Below are 20,728 nucleotides of genomic sequence, written 5' to 3'. Positions count from 1 at the left end.
AAAGAGACAAAATTATTTTGGATGTGTGGTTAGGGATGTCACCTAATTTGCACTAAGCTGTTCCTCCTGTGTTCTTCAATACCTAGATCATTCCTAAAGTCCAAGTGCAGGGAAAAAAAAAAACAAAAGCCAGCACAAGGGACTTACACTCAGTAAGACAGACACATTGCAACAATTCCTCTTTTTAGTGAAAATCTTCCTACATCCTGCCCCCCTCCCACACCGCCATAATCTTCTGCTGTGGTGGTGGTCAATACAATGAATGGGCTGTCACAGACTCATCAAGGGAACCTGACTATGCCCACCCCTTCCACACAGCTGCTTCATTCTAGAAATTAAACAGGATCTTCAGAGAATAGAGGATGATTTGATGATAGCTCCACCACCTCAGACTATGGAAGTTGGGGTGGAGGACAGGATGGAGGAAGATTTTTTCATGACCAGAGGAAAAACAGGATAAAGGGACACATCCTACTGAACGTGAGTTATGTTCCTTGTGCTGATTTTTAGGTTTGTGAATTTAGCTGCTCTTAGGCTTAAAACAAGAAGAAAAAAAAACTCCTTGCTTATAAACATGGTCACTTCACCATGTAAAGATGACAGAAATCCTTTAACACACCCAACATCCCTTTAAAAAATGTGCTGTCACAGTGGTTACATGATTTGGAGCCACTTCCACCAGGTACCTATAATTAGCAGGGACCAAGAACTGTCTTTCACGGCTCATTTTCTGTGCTGGATCATGCAGTTGAGTGTGCTCAGCACAGAAACATCAGCCCCCCAGTGGCTCATGCTTGGGACATGTGAGTGTTGAAGCCCACCCTTTTGCCACTGCAGATGTGTTGTGCAGAAGGCAAGAGGTTAAATCTCTGGCGCTAAGATGGACAACAGTGAGGTCTATTTAAGCACAGTGACCTTTGTACAAGGCTGTGCGTTTTTTCAGTGTTGTCCAACAGGCGGCATATAAAGATGATTTAGTGGCAATTCTTGCTGACACCATTGCAACCATTAATGCAGGTCACCTTTAGTGAAAATCTGTTTGCCAGATTGGAACAGAGAAACAAAAATGGGAAACAAGAACCATTTCAGCAGACACTATCCATTACAGGAGCAGAGAATGCAGGTTTTTGGGGATATACAGAGTAAATGTAGATGCGGTCATCCTCTAAGGACATTGACTAGAGGGCATAAAATGCTCTGTACCTAGTGGGGATGCCAGCTTTTGTGTGGTATTTTTAGATACACAGCCAGAATTAAGTCTGGTTATGCTGAGCAGAAGGAAAAAAAAAAAAAAAAAAAAAGGATTCTTCGCAATCTGAGCTTACACCCGAGACAAGAAAACCATAATGGGCACTGGTGAAAATCTGAATCTATAATATTGCAACTTTACCTCTCAGGGATTGGGGAGTGCCATTTTTAACTTGTAGCTGCTTCCTGGCAAAGCTGTAAGTTCTCCATGGAGAGTGACCTCTCTACACCTTGAGCAGCGCTGTCAAGACTCCTGGGAAATTCCAGAAGACCCCTGATATTTCAGGGTTCTCTCCTGGTCCTCTGACAGTTGTATCATATGTCCTGGGATGCTCTTAATCTTCCGAAGATCCATGAGCAATCCTCTCAAATTGGTCAAACAACAGCAGTAACATCAAGGAAGAGACAGCAATAGGAGCAGAAGGTTGCTGGAGGAAACAGGATAGCAATGTTTCCTCCTTCCCTCTCCAGTCACATGGCCAGCCAGAGCAAGGAATAAAAAGCAGCGGGCAACCATAGCCATAAGAACCCAGGAATGTGAAGAGCATGTGAGGGGCTGGTCAGTATCAAACCAACAGGTCCTGTGACTCCTGTCACAATTTTAGGACAGGTTCGGTATTGAGGCAGCTGCCTTTCCATCTTCTGTACTGTACATGCTTCCTCTTAGGTTGCACTATGGGGCCCATTTATAATGACGAGCAGGTATCATTTGTGTTCTTTGCTATACTCCGCAAGGCTACTCTACATTGCTGCCTGCATTATATAACCCATTCCTAAAGTGCAGACTGTGGTGTGGACCCTGCAGTGTTCTAAGAGCAGTGAGGTCAAAGTTTCTACTCTAGTTCTCCAGGGAAAGCAAAGCTGTGCAGCTCTTTAGGTGTGCCTCCAGAAAGGCCTATCTTAGCTCTGTACTTTTAAAAATTTAAAGCAGCTTTTGTTGCAATATTCTCCTTCAATAAGGAGCTGTCCCTATCCATAATTACATGTTGCAAGGCTGTGTCTAAACCCAGGATATCATGGACACATTCCCTGGGGTGCCTCATCATGGTGGTCTGGCCTCAGTACAGGTGCACTGAAGAGAGAAATGGAAGGGCCCCTAAGATCACTGGATTAGCCAGAAGATCCTTGGATCACATTGCTCCTATCACTCTATAAACATTTTGCCAAAGTTGACATCTGCCTGAACTAAAAGGCCAATAATGGGTACTCAAGCTAAAATTGTCCGTTAACAATACTGTTTGGTTTTCTTCCATGACCACACACCTTGATAGTCTTATCAGCATTTAATTCAGGCAAGGTATCGGATACCCCACAAGTCAACTCTCAGGCCAAAATATACGCTCCAACAGGGAGAATATTAGTAAATTAATCTACACTTTAGACTAATATTTTATCAATTCAAGTGTGGCAACTCAAATTATTACAAAATCCCACTGGTGCTGATTCACTTTGTTGCTCTAGCAGACTTGAGACTATTTAGGGTGTAACATGGTGCAAATGTAACATCCTTCACCCCAATGACAGTGTATAGGGTACTTCTTTCCCTGCAGCAACTGTCACTTTTGAAAGGTGATACCTGTGAATGAATAAACTAAGTCCCATCTTACACTGTAGCAGACTTGTAGTTTTCAATAAAACACAAGTGCACTGAAGCCGTCACTCATAGTCCATTGACACTACCTCTAGCTCTGTAACTGGAAGTTCATACCTCAGTATGGACACAGATGGAGGAAGAGTCTGCAAGAGCCTGGCATTGCACCCGCAACCCACTGTTTGTGGCTGCAGGTTGATTTGCAAAATAATAAATGCACTTTTTTCCTGTAAGTATATATACATTTTTTTTGGTAAAATACGGACTTATCTTTTAAAGTAAACCTATCCAGGCAAGCTGTATCATAGCAGGAAATAAGGAACAATATCCATATTTTTAACATAGAAAGCAATTCAAATCCAGCGGAGCATCTGATCCTACTCAATGCTTTCAAAAATAAAGATTTACCCTCAGGTTCACACTATGAATCGCATATGAATAGCACAGGAACCTCACCTCATTTCTGTGCAATTCACATGCGGTTCAGTGTGGTACGATTTGAACCCATTCATTTTGAATGTGCAGGGATCGTGGGTTTCCCGCATAACATTCTGAACCTTCAGAGGTTCAGTTGAAATTAAACTCAAGGACACAGGTCTCAAACAAAGTGCATTTGCAGGCACCAGATCGCATGATACAAAAAATGCCAAGCAATCTGGTTGCCGTACGTTTAAAAAAGTAGTGGATGCACTACATTTGGTGCAGTGCGATCTCAAAATGAATGGGGCTGAAATCACACTGCACAGAACTGCATTCCTGTGCAATTCATATGAAGCTCCTAGTGTGAAAAGGCCCTTAAGGTAAACTAAGCAGCCTCGCTTTAGCACAGTTGCAGGATGTACTAGAGAACATTATCTGGCCCCCATGCTGGTATGACAAGAAGAGAGCACTGCTCAATCATAGGGTAGGAAATTTTGATTTGGATCAAAAATTTAAAAAGCTACTCATGAGAAATGCAAATAGCTATTACAGAGTTCCTCCTGAAAATGCTACTTGCCTAGCTGTCTTTGGATTTCAAGCTTTCCAAGGCACTGACTGGGGACAAGCATTCAGCCAGTGAAACCTAATCGGCATACTTGTTTTTAAACAGTGACTCAAAGTATTGAAGGTGTAGGATCACCACCACAGCCAGGCAATTGGCATTTCCATAAGCTCAAACAGTGGCATTCTGCATAATTCTCCAAGTACAGGTTTCCTCAGAAAGGGAAAATATCCATATGAGATCCCTCTAATGGAAGTTACAGCTCTTTGACTCCTGTAGTTCTTAAGCAGTGGAGCTGTACCTTCTCATCACTCATGTGAAACTTGTATGTGGCCCATAAAACAGCAGCTTCCAAACGTAGTCTTCTCACATCAGTATTCTGCCACCTGACAGATTCCTTAAAATTAGACCATTTGTGAAAATGTCTGCAATATTCCCAGTAGCCAATCGGCTTTGGACTGCCGTATTGTTAGTGAAAAAAAAAAAAAATAGAAACTAGATTATCACAGGCAATGCAAACATTTCCATCTATAGCAGCTACCATTCTTCAGGCCCAGAGCACTCGGATTTTGTGTGCCCAGTGGGCCGATCTAAAGAATTTTTCCCTTTTATAAAAATATGAATCACATCTCTGATTAAGCCATCTCACAATGCTTTGTAACCGAACAAGGCGGCTGAGCCGTTCCCCTCATGTTTGGAAAATACTTCTCCTTCTGTTACGATTCATTGAAATTCTGCTCAGCCAGTGAATAATTTACCTTCCGTGCTGAAGGATTTAATCAGTTTCAGTGCACGTTATCGGAATTGTATTAGGGGACAGAAGCAAATGAGCAGGTTTATCCCTATCTCAGGGTACAGCAATGAGAGCAAAAAAAAAAAAGGAAAGGAAAAAAATAAATGCGCCATCTTCATTGTGTGCTAAATAAAGCATCTTGTTCTGTGATGATGAATTATGAGAGGAGAGATAATTCACTGGCGCAGCCGACTAAGGAGAGTAAATTAGCAGATGCTGGAAGCATATCACTGAGCAGACAACACAGCTCATCACATCAAGGAAAAAGCCACAAGGCCAGAGAGCAACATCAGGGGCCTATCCGTTCAAAACACAGAAACCCTTTTGATGTCAGCCAGGTCAGGTAATTTTTGGCGGGTCACCTGCCAGCTGAGAAATTTCAGGAAAATGGTAATAAGACAGGTGAGACTAGATATTGTATGCACAGTCTGGGAGGAAGAGTAGTACTAAGCTGGCCATGCATTATACAGTTTTCTTGAACAATTTTCCTTTGGATTTATCAAAACTATATAATATGAAGGTCAAACCTAAACACTTTCAATTTGTATGCAGTCAGGTAGGCTTTTGCACTACATAGCTGAAGGTAAATGTAAAGGAAATTTAAGAAAATTGTATAAAAAGGTATGGGCAGCCTTAGAGTGCTTAAAGGATAGGTTCAGCTTTGGGAACATGTTCCACCCTTTTTTTTCCCCTAAGATTTTACAGGGACAGGAAGTGAGAGGTCATCTCTGCCACTTACATAAAAACCAAGCTGTCCAACAAAAGTGACAGATTGGTGAAAACAGCCAGGGGTACCTACAATGGTCACATTTTATTCACACGGTTGCTTAAAAGAACAATTGAACCCTTCAGCAGTAAACTTTCTAAAGTGACTTTTACGCAGTGAAATATAGTTACATAGTCTGGCTTAAAAAAAAAAAAAAAACAACACACACACTACTCAAATAGAAACCCTCCATATACACGATCCTATACCCACAGTTGATCCAGAGGAAGGCAAAAAATCCCCATAAAGCATGAAAAAAATTTGGTCCAGCAGGGGGAAAAAAAAATCCTTCCTGATCCCCCAAGAGGCAATCAGATAATCCCTGAATCTTTACCTATGAATATTAGTATCCCATTATATTTTGTGCATTTAGGAAAGAATCCAGGCCTCTTTAAAACAATCTACTGAGCTGACCAGAACCAGCTCTTGAGGGAGTCTATTCCACATTTTACTGTGGAATATGCTCTGTGAAGAACTCTTTCCGTATCGTACCAAGTTCACTATATGGACCACATGTATTGGTATTTATATATGTTGATCATATCCCCCCCCCCCTTAATCTCCTCGTCTCAGGAGAGAAAATTCAGTTCCTCTAAAAAAAAAAAAAAAAAAAAATAGCATGTTTAAAAGACAACTAAGCAAAATTATTTTTCTCTTAAGTAGCACGTACAGTGCTAACACTCTATAATACAACTTCTGGCTAGAGCCTGCACCTCTGTATGACATTGTATTATAAAGCACAACCTCCCTTAGGGGTTACAGGTCTCATGCTGCCTAGTACACTTGCTGCCAACCATTCAGGCCTGTGGTGGGGGTTTCAGAGGCCGGAGTGTGAGCATGTCCTGTTGTAGAACTCTGTGGGAATGTGTGTTAAGGCTGGATTCATACCTCTGTGTTTTCCCCATAATGCGTTTCCCATTTAATCAATAAAAGGCATGTTTAAAAAGGAACATTTAAACATACTTTGTAATGCGACTTGTATGTCAACACTCATCATAATGCATGTTAACTTGTGTTGACATGCGTCCTGACGCATTCACATGCGTCATGATGCATCCACTATCTTAATGCATTCTTTCAGCTGTGTTTTGACATGCTTCCATTATTATACAGTATAGAGCGCCAAAAGTTTGCTCAGCGCTCTACATTATAATGGGAGACAGTACAGTAACAATACGATACACGAGGGGTTCGAGGGCCCTGCTCCTTGGAGCTTACAATCTAGGAGGGAGGGGAGAGTGGTACAGGAGGAAATAGCTGAGGGGGATGGAGTGGTGGGAAGAGCGGAGGAGATCAGCAATTAGGTGAGGGCTGGGTAGGCTTCTCTGAAGAGCTGGGTTTTCAGGGTGCGCCCAAAAGGTGAGGAGGGAAGGTGACAGTCTGACGGATTAGGGTAGTGAGTTCCAGAGGATGGGGGAGGCCCTGGAGACGAGCATGGGAGGAGACCAGGGAACTGGAGAGTAGGAGGTCTTGTGAGGAGCAGAGAGTGCATTTTGGGTGGTAGATGGATATCAGGTCGGTGATGTAGTTTGGGGCAATGTTAAGGATAGCTTTTTACGTCAATGTTAATATTTTGAATTTTATGCGTTGGGCAATCGGAAGCCAGTGGAGAAATTGGCAGAGGGGGGAGGCGGATACAGAGCGGTTGGTGAGGTGGATGAGTCTGGCCACAGAATTCAGGATAGACTGAAGCGGGGATAGCCTGTGTTGGGGTAGGCCGGTGAGGAGGGAGTTGCAGTAGTCAAGTCGTCCATGGATCTCAATGGATAATGCATCAAGTAAAAATTCAATAGGTGTGAATCCAGGCTAAGGGTGACTAGGCTGCCGTATGCTGAGCATAACAAGCAATGCTGTCGTCCTTAGACAAAAGTGTTGGGTTGCAGGATTTATGCTAGCCATAGATCAGTTTTGTTCATTCAGCCAAGGGGCTGAAGGGAAAAACAGAACGGATTCCTCCATCCACACAAATTAGGTGGATGAAGGAATATTCCTCACACAGACATTGTATTCTAACAGCAGGGCCAGGCACTGGCAGAATGCACTGATCAACAGCAGCATCAGACCTGAGCCTCAAATCGTTCTTTTCATCTGCCTGGTAGTGTTATTGTTTGTCCAAATCCATTTTTGTTGGGTAGCTTTGCTCATATGTAAAATATTATACTGTGGAGAACGGGCATCACTAAATGGTGGACTGTGGTCCAGATCAAGTCCCTGTCCCGGCCCCACCATTTTAGGTGTCAGTTCTTTCTCCCTGCCTCCACCACTTACTATCGCAACAAAGAGGAGGAGACAATAGTCCTGCACACAGGGCCAGAGACACAGCAGCGCTGGAAAGAGGGTGGGAGCGGGAGCTGCCGCCGTTAACTTTCCAAGTTAAGCAGCAGGTGATTGGTTGTTAGGTGGTCCTGTCCTAGCAACCAATCACCAGCCTTGTTAATATGAAACGTTAATTCTGACAGCTCCTGCTCCCACCCTTTCCAGTGCTGCTGTGTTTCTCTATGCCTGAGTAAGGTAGGAAGGGCCACAATGTGAAGGGGCGTCAAAGGTGCAGGGGGTTGTAATGTGAAGAGGTGCAGGGGGTTGTAATGTGAAGAGGTGCAGGGGGTTGTAATGTGAAGGGGAGCAGGGGGTTGTAATGTGAAGAGGTGCAGGGGGTTGTAATGTGAAGGGGAGCAGGGGGTTGTAATGTGAAGGGGAGCAGGGGGTTGTAATGTGAAGGGGAGCAGGGGGTTGTAATGTGAAGGGGAGCAGGGGGTTGTAATGTGAAGGGGAGCAGAGGACACCACTGTGGGGAGGTGCTGTGAAGGGGGGGGGGGTTCAGAACACTACAGTGAAGGGAGACTGCAATATGCAGGGGGACTGAGGAAACTGATGTAAGAATGGGATTGTGAAATAAAAGAGGGAGCTGTGATGTGACAGACCACAGCATGGTGAGGCTGCCTTTCAGCAGCATTGCAGGACAGTAATATGGCACCCTGGTGGGCAGAGATTAGATCCCTCTGGTTGGCACCAAGCACAGAGAACTATGAATTATTTACAATGACATTTCGCTCAACTGACGTGATGTCAGAACAAAAACTGGGAATCCATTACAACGCCCACAATCATCATACTTATTACAAGAATTGTATAATGTTGTTCGCATTTTTAAAGATATGTAACTAGCATCAGCTCTGTGTCAATTATATTAGCAATGTTTGAGAGAATTTTGAAACCAATTTTCTATGTGCAGTTAGTACAAAGCTACATATACATGCATTCCATGTTCTATGAGCCAGCGTTCCCCTTGTGCGTGTGTTTTGATGAAAGCGCATCCAGAGAGCTCAATGACAATGCGCCTTAAACACATCACTCCAGAAACAGATGTGTACAGACCGATAACATACAAACATTTACAAACCTCCCCTTATGTTTTCCGATGTCCTCAATTTGTCTCATCTAAAATGGTTAGATCAGTTCCAGACTGAATTCTGATTTGTTGAAATGATAAACTAGATGCAGAACCCCGGGCGCATTTCATTCATTTTGGATTTGTTTAGAAATGTTTTGATTCTCTGTCAGCTGTGTTGCTGTCTGTGCAGTTCCTCTCCATTTCCTGTTTCAGGGATATTACAGGAAATAAGAAATCACCTCAGAGCCTTTATTGAAAAGTACTTTTGTTGCGGCTTGTGTCCTTGTTGTAGAGATTCAGCTTACTTCCTGCCGGGGACACAACAGGATGTGGGAGACAAACTCAGGACACCGAAAGCAACAAAGACCTGCAAAATTCTCACCTGTCTCCATTATATTTGATAATAGGATAGAAAAAAAGGGTTTAAATTTGAGTACTCAAATAAAAAAACAAATGTAATGCTTTTTGCAATACAATAACAGGATTTGTTACAGAGGTCTATACATTAGCCCAGACGAGACAATTGTGGTGTTAGGAGGTAGGATTACACAGAAATGGGCTCCATGCAGGCACATGACCCACACAGAGATGACACCTTACCCACACAAGCAAAACTCAGACACCAGGTACAAATATTGATACATAGGTGGACCAAAACCGTAAAGAAAGGACCAAGCTTACAAATGTGATCATTCTTCCATTACCTCAGGGACACAGTGGTGATATCTAGGGCAGAGGCTGCATGGCAGAACCCTAGGTGTCCACTGGCTATTAGCCCATGGTGTCCTAGCAGTCAGCTGGCTGTTTGCCCAAACGGCACATACATTCTTGTCCATGTGAAGTACAATGCTCAGCTTGTGGTCACAGACATCTACTAACACAGTCCTGACTGAACCAGTCCAGGTGAGAGGATTAGCTGAAGTCACTGACTCACCTGGCCCCGATCAGCCCCAGAACCTGTGGAATCTCCTCTTGTGGACAGGCAGTTGCTGCAGAATTGCAGTACAAGTCTGGAAGGAAGCGTAGACTTTAGGCCTCATGCACACTTGACGTTTTTACAGCAGCTGTTTTTGACTTTCTTCTACAACCAGTAAACTCCGCAGCATGTTATTCTATGTGTCCATGCACACAGACTGTAATCAACGTTTTTTGGCTGGAAAAACAAAGTCCAGGACTAGTGGGTTTCTAGAGTTTTTTTTAGCTGTAAAAGCACTCTAATGCTGAAAAATGTGGTAAAAAACGCAGCAAACCTGTTTCTGGATTTTTTTTTACCAAAAAAAAGCTAAAAACCGCAAACGTGGAAAAACACAGGAAAATGCTGCTAAACGTGCCAAGATGCTAGTGCAAAAACGCCTAAAGCCTCATGTTTTTAACGTGACTTTACCAGCGTTATCAAAACGTCCAGTGTGCATGAGGGCTTAGGCCTGGTTCACACCAATGCAGTTTTTGGTGCTTTTAGCAGAAACGCAATACAGTCCAATTAACTTGGTTTCCTATGGGACATGTTCACATCTATGCTTTTTTTCCAGTTGCTGGGTTTTTGGAAAGGGTCAGGGACTGGTTTTAAACACAAAACTATGTTTCATGGAGACGCTGCAGAAAAGAATGTAGTGTGTTTTTGAAGTGTTTTGCATTTTTCAATCTTCCCAACAAATTAGCCCCCAAAAAAAGCGCAAAACTCATGAAAAATGCGAGTGCAAAAATGCAAAATGCACTGCAAAAAGCACTGCAGAAATGGATCAACAGCAAAAGGTGCGTCCTACATTTTTCCTTTGCTGTACTATAAGAGAATACTACCTCTAAAGGAAACCTGTCAGAATATAAATATCAGAGGTGTCATCCCCAACGATTTTTTTTTTTTTTTTTAATTCGGGGTTTGAAGAAATGAATGGACCTTCTTTTGCAGGTACAAAAATGTGCTTTTTTTTTCTAAGGAAAGCGCTGCACCTGCGATCAGAAGATCTGCAATCGCAGGTTCCTGCAGAGTGATGAGACTACTTTCACACCGATCCGCCGCAAAAACACAGGAAAATGCATAGGTGTTTTTACCGCGCGTTCTGAACATTTTTAAAGGATGCGTGACTTAACTGCTCCAAAAATGCTTCCCAGAGGCGTTTTTCAGACATTTTTCCATTAATTTCCATGGGAAGAGAAGCTTTTGGAGCAGGGGCGGACTGACCATTTGGAAACTCGGGTAGTGCCCAAGGGCCCGGGGTCAGTAGGGGGCCCCATGAGATGCCTCTGGTACCTTTTTCATAGGCTTTTTTGAGTGTGGGCAAGGACACGGGGCCCTATGAGTTGTCAGTCCACCCCTGTTTTGGAGCATTTTTCTTTTATCTCACCAAACGTGCCCCAAAGATGCTGCAAGCAGGAATTTTTACACCGCACTGCAAGCGCAACGCCTCAGTGTGAAAAACATACATAGATATACATTCACATACACAGGGAAACATTTTTCTTGAGCTTTTCAGGCGCTTTTTTTTTTAAACGCAAAAACGCCACATTGTGAAAGTAGCCTTAGGTTAGCGGTCTGCCTATACCTCATACACAGTCCATTCCCTGAGAACAGGAAGATTAAGGGCTCGTTTACACTGTCATGCAGAGACGTCAGGTAATCTGTAAGGGCACAACAAAATCAATTGTTCTCTATGTGCCCCGTTTACACCTCAACACTAGTATCATGTGTAGATTTTTTTCTGCACAGGAATTTGCAAGGTGTATAAAACCCATTGAAGTGCACATGAAAATTGATGAGTCTGCAAGTGAAATCTGCATGTCAGTTTCCATCAGTTTTTGTGCACTTATGGTGTGAACAAGGCCTAATGGACTAAGAGAGCTCACTAGCACCCTCATAGTTCGTTGAGAACTACAAGCAGACAGCGGCACTGGCTGATGGTACTTGTAGGCATTCATTCACAGAAAACCTAGTGAATTATACAGCTGTGTGGGTGGAGCCCTGGATTATTAAAATTGTGACAGTGGGCATGGGGAGAAGATCCCCAGCCCACTGTCTCCGGTTGGGGGGGGGGCAGATGCTGTAACATGTTACACGTTCTGAAGGTGAACTTATCCTTTAACCCCTTTGCGTTGGCGCCTTCCGGCCCTTTAAGGGTTTCAGAAGCCGGGGTTTTATGGTCATGTGACTGCCGTGATTCGCCGTCACATGATCGGGAAAGGTCCCGATCGAAAGGAGTTCGGGACCTTTCCGTGAGTACCGGACATGTGTGCTGGGAGCGCGCAGGGTGCGTGCTTTCAGCACATATGTTTTTCTTAATTGCATGCAAATGTGCGGCTGCTCAGCGTCAAGGCCCAGAAGCTGGGAGGCCGCACATTTGCATGTGGCCGGTGCCAAGAGGTTAAAGTGCACTCTTCAGGGCGGGTAAAATGACTGAATGAGTGAAGCTGAACCTACTGGTGTGGAGTCAGTGCAGAAAGGATGAATATGACCATTGCTGTAATATATTATATAAAACAGATTCTCTTGAACGTGTTGGGGCTCAGCTGCACATACCATTCTTGATACTGCAAGACAGTCAAGGACCTCCTGCAATCAGTGGGGCATTATTTGATATGGTTTTGGACACAGGATCTAATAGCATGTTTACCAGCACTAGGCCAGTTCGTGGACAGGACTGCAAAAGCCAGACCTTAGGGCCTTTCAGCTATTCAGGCTTGTTCACGCCATGTCCATTGATCTGCATAAAGCATCACAGGCTCAACTCAAAAGGCACATAGAAAACAGGCATTTTTCTATGTGCCTTGTTCTCACCATACCACAGTATTGAGGTGTGTTGTGGTACATTTTTACACAGCACATGGCACCACATCACCTCACTCCAGCACAGAGTTGAATGAAATGTCATTTCTGACAATTCAATACATTTTAAAAAATATTAAACAGTGCATCGCTCTTCATAGCGCACACAGGCTGTGTTGGCTGGTGCAAGCAAGTCCTTTAAAGGCAGCATATTTATTAGTATTTATTTCAGGTACTTATATATTGCGCCAATTTTCTCAGCGCTTTTACATATATATTGTAAATTCACATCAGTCCCTAACCCTCAAGGGGCATACAATCTAAGGTCCCTTACTTGCATTCATACATACATATACTAGGAACAATTTAGACAGGAGCCAATTAACGTACCAGCATGTTTTTGGGATTCGAACCAATGACCCTAGTACTGCCAGGCGGAAGTGCTAGCCATTTAGCCACTGTGCTGCCCATATACAAGTCTTTTAGAAGCCTGTACAGTTAGAAATATTCAGATATTTATATTATGACTTGATCTCTACAGGTCAACCTCACAAAATATATTTTATTGTTAAATGGATGCTGGTGGGTTGGATCATGCTTCATCTAATATCTGTCCCCTGTGATGGCCTTTGTTCTGTAGTGGTTTGTGTCATAAGAGAGAGATGTCACTCATTTGGTGATGGAAATGCCATCAGCTGGCTTTGCAATGCCATGGCTGGTGGCAGTTACCACACAAACCTGAAATATTTTTGGCGGAATCTGGCCTTCAATTCAGAGCTGTCCTCCTTTGGTCTACATCTGCAACAAAGTCACTTTTATTTTCTGATTTACCTCTCTGGCATTGATGGCACGCCAGCAGAAATCCTGATCAAACTATGGATGGCTCCTTCCCACATGCAGCCAGCCTTTATCTTCAACATCCTGTGTCCTCTTTAGTTGCTAGCCTACCCTTAACTCAATATTCCAGGTAGCTGTAGAACCTCGAGACACACTGTCTCTGCAATGGCTTCACATGCAACAAAATTGTTTAAAGATCTGGTAACAAGAGTCACCAATGCTAGACGCAGATATGACACTTAATATCATGCAGGTCACCTCTCAGCTCTGTTTTTTTATATCCAGCTGCTGACACCAACAAACATTTGCATTGTGGATTATTCGCAGATGCTATCCCCCACCCCCACCCTGTAGAGAATATTCCTCCCATCTCAATCACTGCTGGTTTTCAATAATTAATGCTACTTGGGAGCATTAATGAAATCTCAGTGATGATATACTTACAAAGATATGAGCCTTTTACAAATTTTAGACAAAGACAGGGAAATAAATGCCGCAGCTTTACTTTTTACGAAAAAATCTCTTGAAAAAAAGAGAAAAAAAAATATCACTAACACCGAGATTGGAGGTGGCTACATTCATCTCCTTCTATACATTTCTACAGTATTTTTTTTAATAGTCTTCATGCTTTTACAGGTGTGTTATGTTTTTCAGGTACCTTATTTCATTTGTTTTGCAGTCTACATGTAGAGAACTTTTTTTTTTTTTTTTAAGTTTTTTATAGAGTAGGAAAGCCTTTGTCAAGATTTTATTGCTGTCGGTTTCCCTGTTATCGTTTATTCTTTATTTGTCCTGGTGACGATTGCAGGGGTGTAGAAATTTAAAAAAAAAAAAAAAAAAAAAACTACTTGTCCAGGGACTAAACTGGTGCCACAATCTACTTGTCCTGATAAAAAAATATATAAATTTTAACCAAAACTATTTATTCTGCTTTAAGTAATGTCTGGGGCTTTTAAAAACAAAAGGGGCTTTATGGCAACTTAAACGTTTAATATTTAGAACATTGCACTGTATATCTCCTACCTGCCTGTCTCCAGCACCGCACTTGGGGACTAGTAGAAAGGGGAGAGATCTTGCAGTGTAATGAGCACTGATTGGGTGCTTGTCAGCAAAGGAGTGTGTCGGGCTTATCCTTTATCCCTTTCACTGCCAGAGCAGTTTTTGTGTTTTGAAGCCTTAAAGATTTTTTTAAACATGTGCAAAAAGACTACACAAAACATATATTTTCTGAAATCAGAGACCCTAGAGAACATAATAGTGGTAGTTCTAATTTATATTACACGATATTACTGAAAAGGTCTAGGAAATGCAAAAAATACACAGTTGCATTGAGTAAATAGATATCCAACATGTCAAACCTTAAATTTGCGTGTGCTCGTGAAATGGCAACAGACTTTAGTACCCTATATTTTCTATAGGTGACACTTTTAAAGACCCTTATAGGTCATCAGTTTAGTGTTATGGAGGAGGTCAAGTGCTAGAATTATTGCTCGAATTCTGGCATGCGTGGTGATATGGAACGTGTATTGCAATCATTTTCATACGTAGGCGCCCTAGCGCCTGCTTTTACGTTTGTATGGGAGTACATATGTGGGGGGGGGGGGCTTGAAAAATTGGGAGGGTTATATGCTTGGGTCTAACTTTAGTTTTTTTTTAAACTTATCTCCCCTATGTGATGATTTTTAGTGAGGTTCTTTGAGAGATCCAGGGTCTAAAAACACCCCCAATGTCTCCCCTGAATGTAATGCAGTGCACATTACAAAATCACATATATATATATATATACACACACACACACACACACGATTTGCTCTCCCGTGGTTTTCACGCCCCTCCCAGATAGCGTCAGATTGCCCATCAGTACACCAGTCATCACATTTAACCCCTTGACTGCCAGGAAGACGCTCATGCACAACAAACCTCCATTGCTAGTATAGTGTCTGAACGGATCAATATCTTTGATCAGATCAGCACTATACCAGTGTTCACATAAGTATAGCGTCCCCAAAAATGCAGCGTTAGCGGGATCAGCCCCGGCACCTGCCAGCACCTGTGTTTAGCCCCTATGCTTACGCCCCTACGCTTACCCCCCTCCCCCTTCTCCCCCAGCAAGTGCAGTGTCAGTAGGTCACTGTCACTTGATACATTGCACACAAAACTACAGTGTCTTTCCCGCCATTGTAATCAGGTCTGATCTCTGTTAGCACTTGCCGGTAAATTGATGACTTCATATGCATCAGAGTGCCAGTACTAGTGCTGCGCTACCTTTTGGTGAACTGGGGAGCACCAGCAGTCTAGTACATCTTTGTCTTTCACATCTCTCTTAGATTGTAAGCTCCCAGGATCAGGGCCATTCCTAAGCTCCCAGGATCAGGGCCATTCCTAACTCTCTTGTATTGAACTGTACGGACTCATATTGTAAAGCGCTGAGCAAACTGTTGGCGCTATATAAATCCTGTATTATAATAATACCAGCACTGCAGTATGACTTGGGGACGTGGCGAGTCCCATAAGTCCAGTACAAGCTGTTGCGGTGGTGAGCACAAGTATTGTCCCGCAGCCACCAAGAATTTGCACACAGGCCCATAGAGCTCCTAGTATCCTTCCAGATGTGCTTGCAAATCCTGATCGACAGCCCACAAATTCTGCAGCACCCGTACTTCCCCCATTCACTGCCCTACCCGGAATTCAGGTGGAAATAGCAAATGTAACTATTCCCCTTAATTGTTGGAGTGGTTTTTCACAGAATATCTGTATGTGTGGATCAAAGCAATTTATATGCACAATTTAACAGCGCCAACCCAAATTCAAACCTTGCCAGACCAGTCGAATGGAAACTCATTACAGTTTCCGAATTTAAATTTTTTTTGGGCCTAACCCTCAACATGGGCATTACTAAAAGAAATTGCGGTTGTATTGGTCTGCAGACCCGATTCATCATATGCCGTGTTCTCTGCTGCCATGGCCAGGCATAGATATGAGAGTATAATGTGTTTTATGCATTTCAACAACAATACACTGTCCTCCTCGGGTGACCCTGAATTTGACCGGCTCCACAAAATTCAACCCCTCACAAATCACCTTAACCAAAAATTTGCAAATGTCTATACTCCCCAGCAACAAATCTGCATTGATGAGTCCCTGATTAATTTTTCTGGCTGCCTGGCATTCAAACAATTTCTTCCCAGCAAGCGTGCCAGATATGGGGTCAAGATGCAGAAGACCTGTGAGAGGACAACAGGTTATACTTATAAGTTTCGGATTTACGAGGGAAAAGATAGTCACGTGGAGCCCCCCGGATGCCCAGACTACATGGGGAGCAGTGACAAGATAGTTTGGGACTTGGGTGTCATCCTTTTTCCACATGGGGTACCACTTATACGTGGACAATTTTTATTCAAGCGTGCCACTAATGGTGGGCATGCCACACACTTTCTAGCAGAGATTTCTTTTTCATTGAGTCCACAGGCTGCATACGAGAAAAAAAAAAAAAAATGAACATAGCATATTATACCCAACAAGGACCAGTGACCTACTGGTACATCACTGGACTTTGAATGGTTATCAAAGATCCATTATCTCCTGAGCTCAAAGACTCAGTGTCAGCAGTCACGGCAGCGCACGGGTCTGCGCATGCGCAGAACGCCAATGCGCTCTAATCGGCAGGCGTTAGGACCTAGGCAGCTGCGGCCGCGCATGCGCACTTGCGATCACGGACGCGCGCCTGGCACCAATGACAGTGCAGGGCGCACTATTTAAACCAGCCCTGCACAGACTCAAGTTGCCGTATGGTCTTATTATCCTGTTCTTGCTGATTGATTTGTTGCCAACCTTGCTTGATCCTGACCTTGACTGACTGACTGACTGACTGACTGACCACTCTTGGATATCCCTATTTATATGACCTCCTGTTACTGAACCTGGTGTGTGACCTGACTACTCTTTGTCTGCAGCGCTGTACCGTGCTGTCCCTACTGTTACCGACCCGGTCTGTGACTACGCTGCACTACCCTACCATCCATCCATCCTGCACGGATCCGGTCACTGCTGCTCAGGCATATCTGCCTCTTCACATCAGGCTCTCTTCCAGTATATACCTCTGGCGGATCCCTCAACCACAGGCAGGTGTACTCAGGGGCCGCGACCTGGTCACTGTCTGCTCCAAGTCCATCCCCACTATCAGGGGCCCTGGTGAACAAGCAGACTGGGACTTAGACCCTGCGCCCTGGGTAGACCTGTCCTGTGGATCGCTAGAGGTACCGCCAGGCGGTGTTTGACACTCAGATCAAAACGGGCATTAGTAACAAACAGCGTGTTCATCTGCTGGTGATCAGAGGTTGTGCAGCTCTATCATGAAGCTGGGGAAGCTTGATAAAACTGTAGAAGAGGATGAAAGAGCGCACAAACCTTGCGCATTACCTCAATAGACTAGTTTTATTTAACATAAAATATACTCACAAAGGTGACGGTAAACAGGCATAAGTAAACCATATCCACACAGGGTTACAGGTAAATCCAAAGGGGGGGATAAAAACTAACGCGTTTAGAAGGGCGCTCCCTACATCAGAGCTGGGTTGAGCAGATAGAAACTTCAGTATGGCAGAGTTCCCATAGCAATGAGACATTCAGCCACTGAGTGTCAGTATTGCAGCAGTTCAGCCGAAACTCTTTCACCGATCCACGGAAAGAGCCGAAGATGTCGGCTCGGTCATGTGATCAGCTGTGTCCAATCACAGCTGATCACATATAAAACAGGGAAATGCCGGTTATCAGCATTTCTCTCCCCACGAGCTGTCATGCTGACAGCTCATGAGGAGAGGAGAGCCGGTAATCGGTATTCCTTGGAGGGGACATGTACACAGATCAGAGCACTGATGATCAGTGTGCCCTGATGATCTGTGTAGCCCCAGCAGCGCCACCTGTCGGTATCCATCTGTGCCACCTGCCAGTGCCCATCAGTGCTGCCAGTCAGTGCCCATCAGTGAAACCTCATTGAAGGAGAAAAATCACTTATTTACAACATTTTATAACAAAAACTAATTTTATTTCCAAAATTTTCAGTGGTTTTTGGTTTAAGAAAATTTTAAAAAACCCAGAGGTGATTAAATACCACCAAAATAAAGCTCTGTCACAAAATGATAAAAATTTCATGTGGGTACAATGTTGCATGACCGCGCAATTGTCAAAGTGTGACAGCGCTGAAAGCTGGAAATTGGCCTGGGCAGGAAGGGGGTATAAGTGGCCTGTAGGCTAGTGGTTAAAAAAAAAAAAACCTCGCCCCCTACCATACACGCACACCTGTGTGCACAAGCTTTGACCCTGTGCCGGTATGTAAACAGCGGTTGCACCATACATGTGAGGTATTGCCGTAAACATCAGATCAAGGGCAGTAATTCTAAGACTAAATGGTAGCGTTTAAAGGCTTTTAAAGCATTGCCTATGGATATTAAAAATGTATGCAGTTTGGTGCCATTGCACAGGGGCAGTTAAAGCATGTCAGGTTTGGTATCTATTTACTCGACATACCATCATCTTTTATATCTTACCAAATAATTGGCCAATATATTGTGCATTAAAAGTATAAAAAAAAAAAAAAGTATTTAAAAATTGCTTTTGAAAAATCTCTCCGCGAGTACTATGTGCCATAAAAAAATTGTAGTACCCACCATTTTATTCACTAGGGTGTCTGCTTTAAAAAATTATGTTTGGGGGTTTAAATTAATTTCCTAGCAAAAAAAATGATTTTTCTTCATGTGAACAAAAAGTGTCAGAAAAGGCTTGATCTTCAGGAGGTTAGAAGAGAGTAATGTGTAGCATAAACTTCTAATGCTGGGCATAAAAATGCCCCCACCCCCCAAAACGACCCCTTTTTGGAAAGTAGTCACCCCAAACTATTTGCTGAGAGGCATGTTGAATCAATAGAAGAATTGAATTTTTTTACCACAAGTTTTTGGAAAATGACAATTTTTTTTTTTTTTTTACACAAAATTGTCACTTAAATGATTTACTGCTCACACATGCCATTGGTATATGTGGAATTACTCCCCAAAATACATTCTGCTACTTCTCCCGAGTATGGGGGTACCACATGTGAGAGACATTTTGGCAGTCTAGCCAAGTACAGGACCCCAAAATCCAATAAACACCTTCAGTCTTTTAAAGGGCTTTATTTCCTCATTACACTTCTAGACTACCTACCACGGTTTTGGAGACCATGAAATGCCAGGATAGCACCTAACCCCCCAAATGACCCCTTTTTGGAAAGACACCCCAAAGAATTTGATAAGAAGCATGGTGAGTATTTTGCAGATCTCATTTGTTGCCACAAGTTTTTGGGATATTAAGAAAAAAATGTTTTCTATTCTATTTTTTATATTTCAAAACCTTGTGAGAAAAAAATGAGATCTGCAAAATACTCACCATGCCTCTTTTGGCATGTCAGGGCCTTCGAAACTGATGATAGGTATTGAGGAAGTGAAATGAGGAAGTTGCGCACCTTCAGGCTTTCAAAGTGGTTATTGGATTTCAGGCTCCTGTATGTGGCTAGGCTTCCAAAAAGTCTCACATGTGGTATCCCCATACTCGGTAGAAGTAGCAGAATGTATTTTGGGGTGTAATTCCACATATATCCATGGCTTGTGCGAGAAATCATTTAAATGACAACTTTGTGTAAAAAAAAAACAAAAAACGTTTGTCATTTTCCAGAAACTTGTGGAAAAAAAATAAATCTTACATGGACTTAATATGCCTCAGCAGATAGCTTAGGGTGTCTACATTCCAAAAAGGGTTCATTTGAGGGTGTTTGTACTATCCTGGTATTTTAGCACCTCAAGAAATGTGATGAGCAGTCAGGAAGTAAAAAGCTGTGTAAATTCCATTATCTATACCATAGTTTGTAGACGCTATAACTTTCACACAAAGCAATATACACTTACTGGGATTTTTTTTAACCAAAAACATGTAGCAGAATACATTTTGGCCTAAATTTGGTGAATTTATTTTTTTTGGATATTTATGACCGAAATGAGAAAATAGTTTTAAAAAAAATGTTTTTCTTCAAAAAGTTTGTTCATAGCGCCAAAAATAAAAAGTGCACAGGTGATCAAATACCACCAAAAGAAAGCTCTATTTGTGAGAAAAAAAAGGACATAAATGTTATTTATGTACCATATTGCATGACCGCGCAATTGTCTGTTAAACTAGCACAACGCTGTATAGCAAAAAAATGGCGTAAATTGCAGTATCTATACTATAGTTTGTAGACGCTATAACTTTCACACAAAGCAAATCAATACACACTTATTGTAATTTTTTTTACCAAAAACATGTAGTAGAATACATTTTGGCCTAAATTTATAACAGA

The 20,728-nt window shown here is 42.7% G+C and overlaps 1 protein-coding gene across 2 annotated transcripts in view; it reads left to right on the top strand.

Moving 5' to 3' along the window:
- Positions 1 to 20,728, top strand: part of OLFM1 (olfactomedin 1) — a 78,162-nt gene that overhangs the window by 51,453 nt on the left and 5,981 nt on the right. The window lies entirely within an intron of this gene.

This window comes from Staurois parvus, unplaced genomic scaffold, assembly GCF_062004578.1.
Source record: "Staurois parvus isolate SC_StPar_1 unplaced genomic scaffold, SC_StPar_1.0 ptg000352l, whole genome shotgun sequence".
In the NCBI taxonomy this organism is placed as follows: Eukaryota; Metazoa; Chordata; class Amphibia; order Anura; family Ranidae; genus Staurois; species Staurois parvus.
Note: the sequence above shows the minus strand (reverse complement) of the source record. Positions and strands in the feature narration are given on the sequence as shown.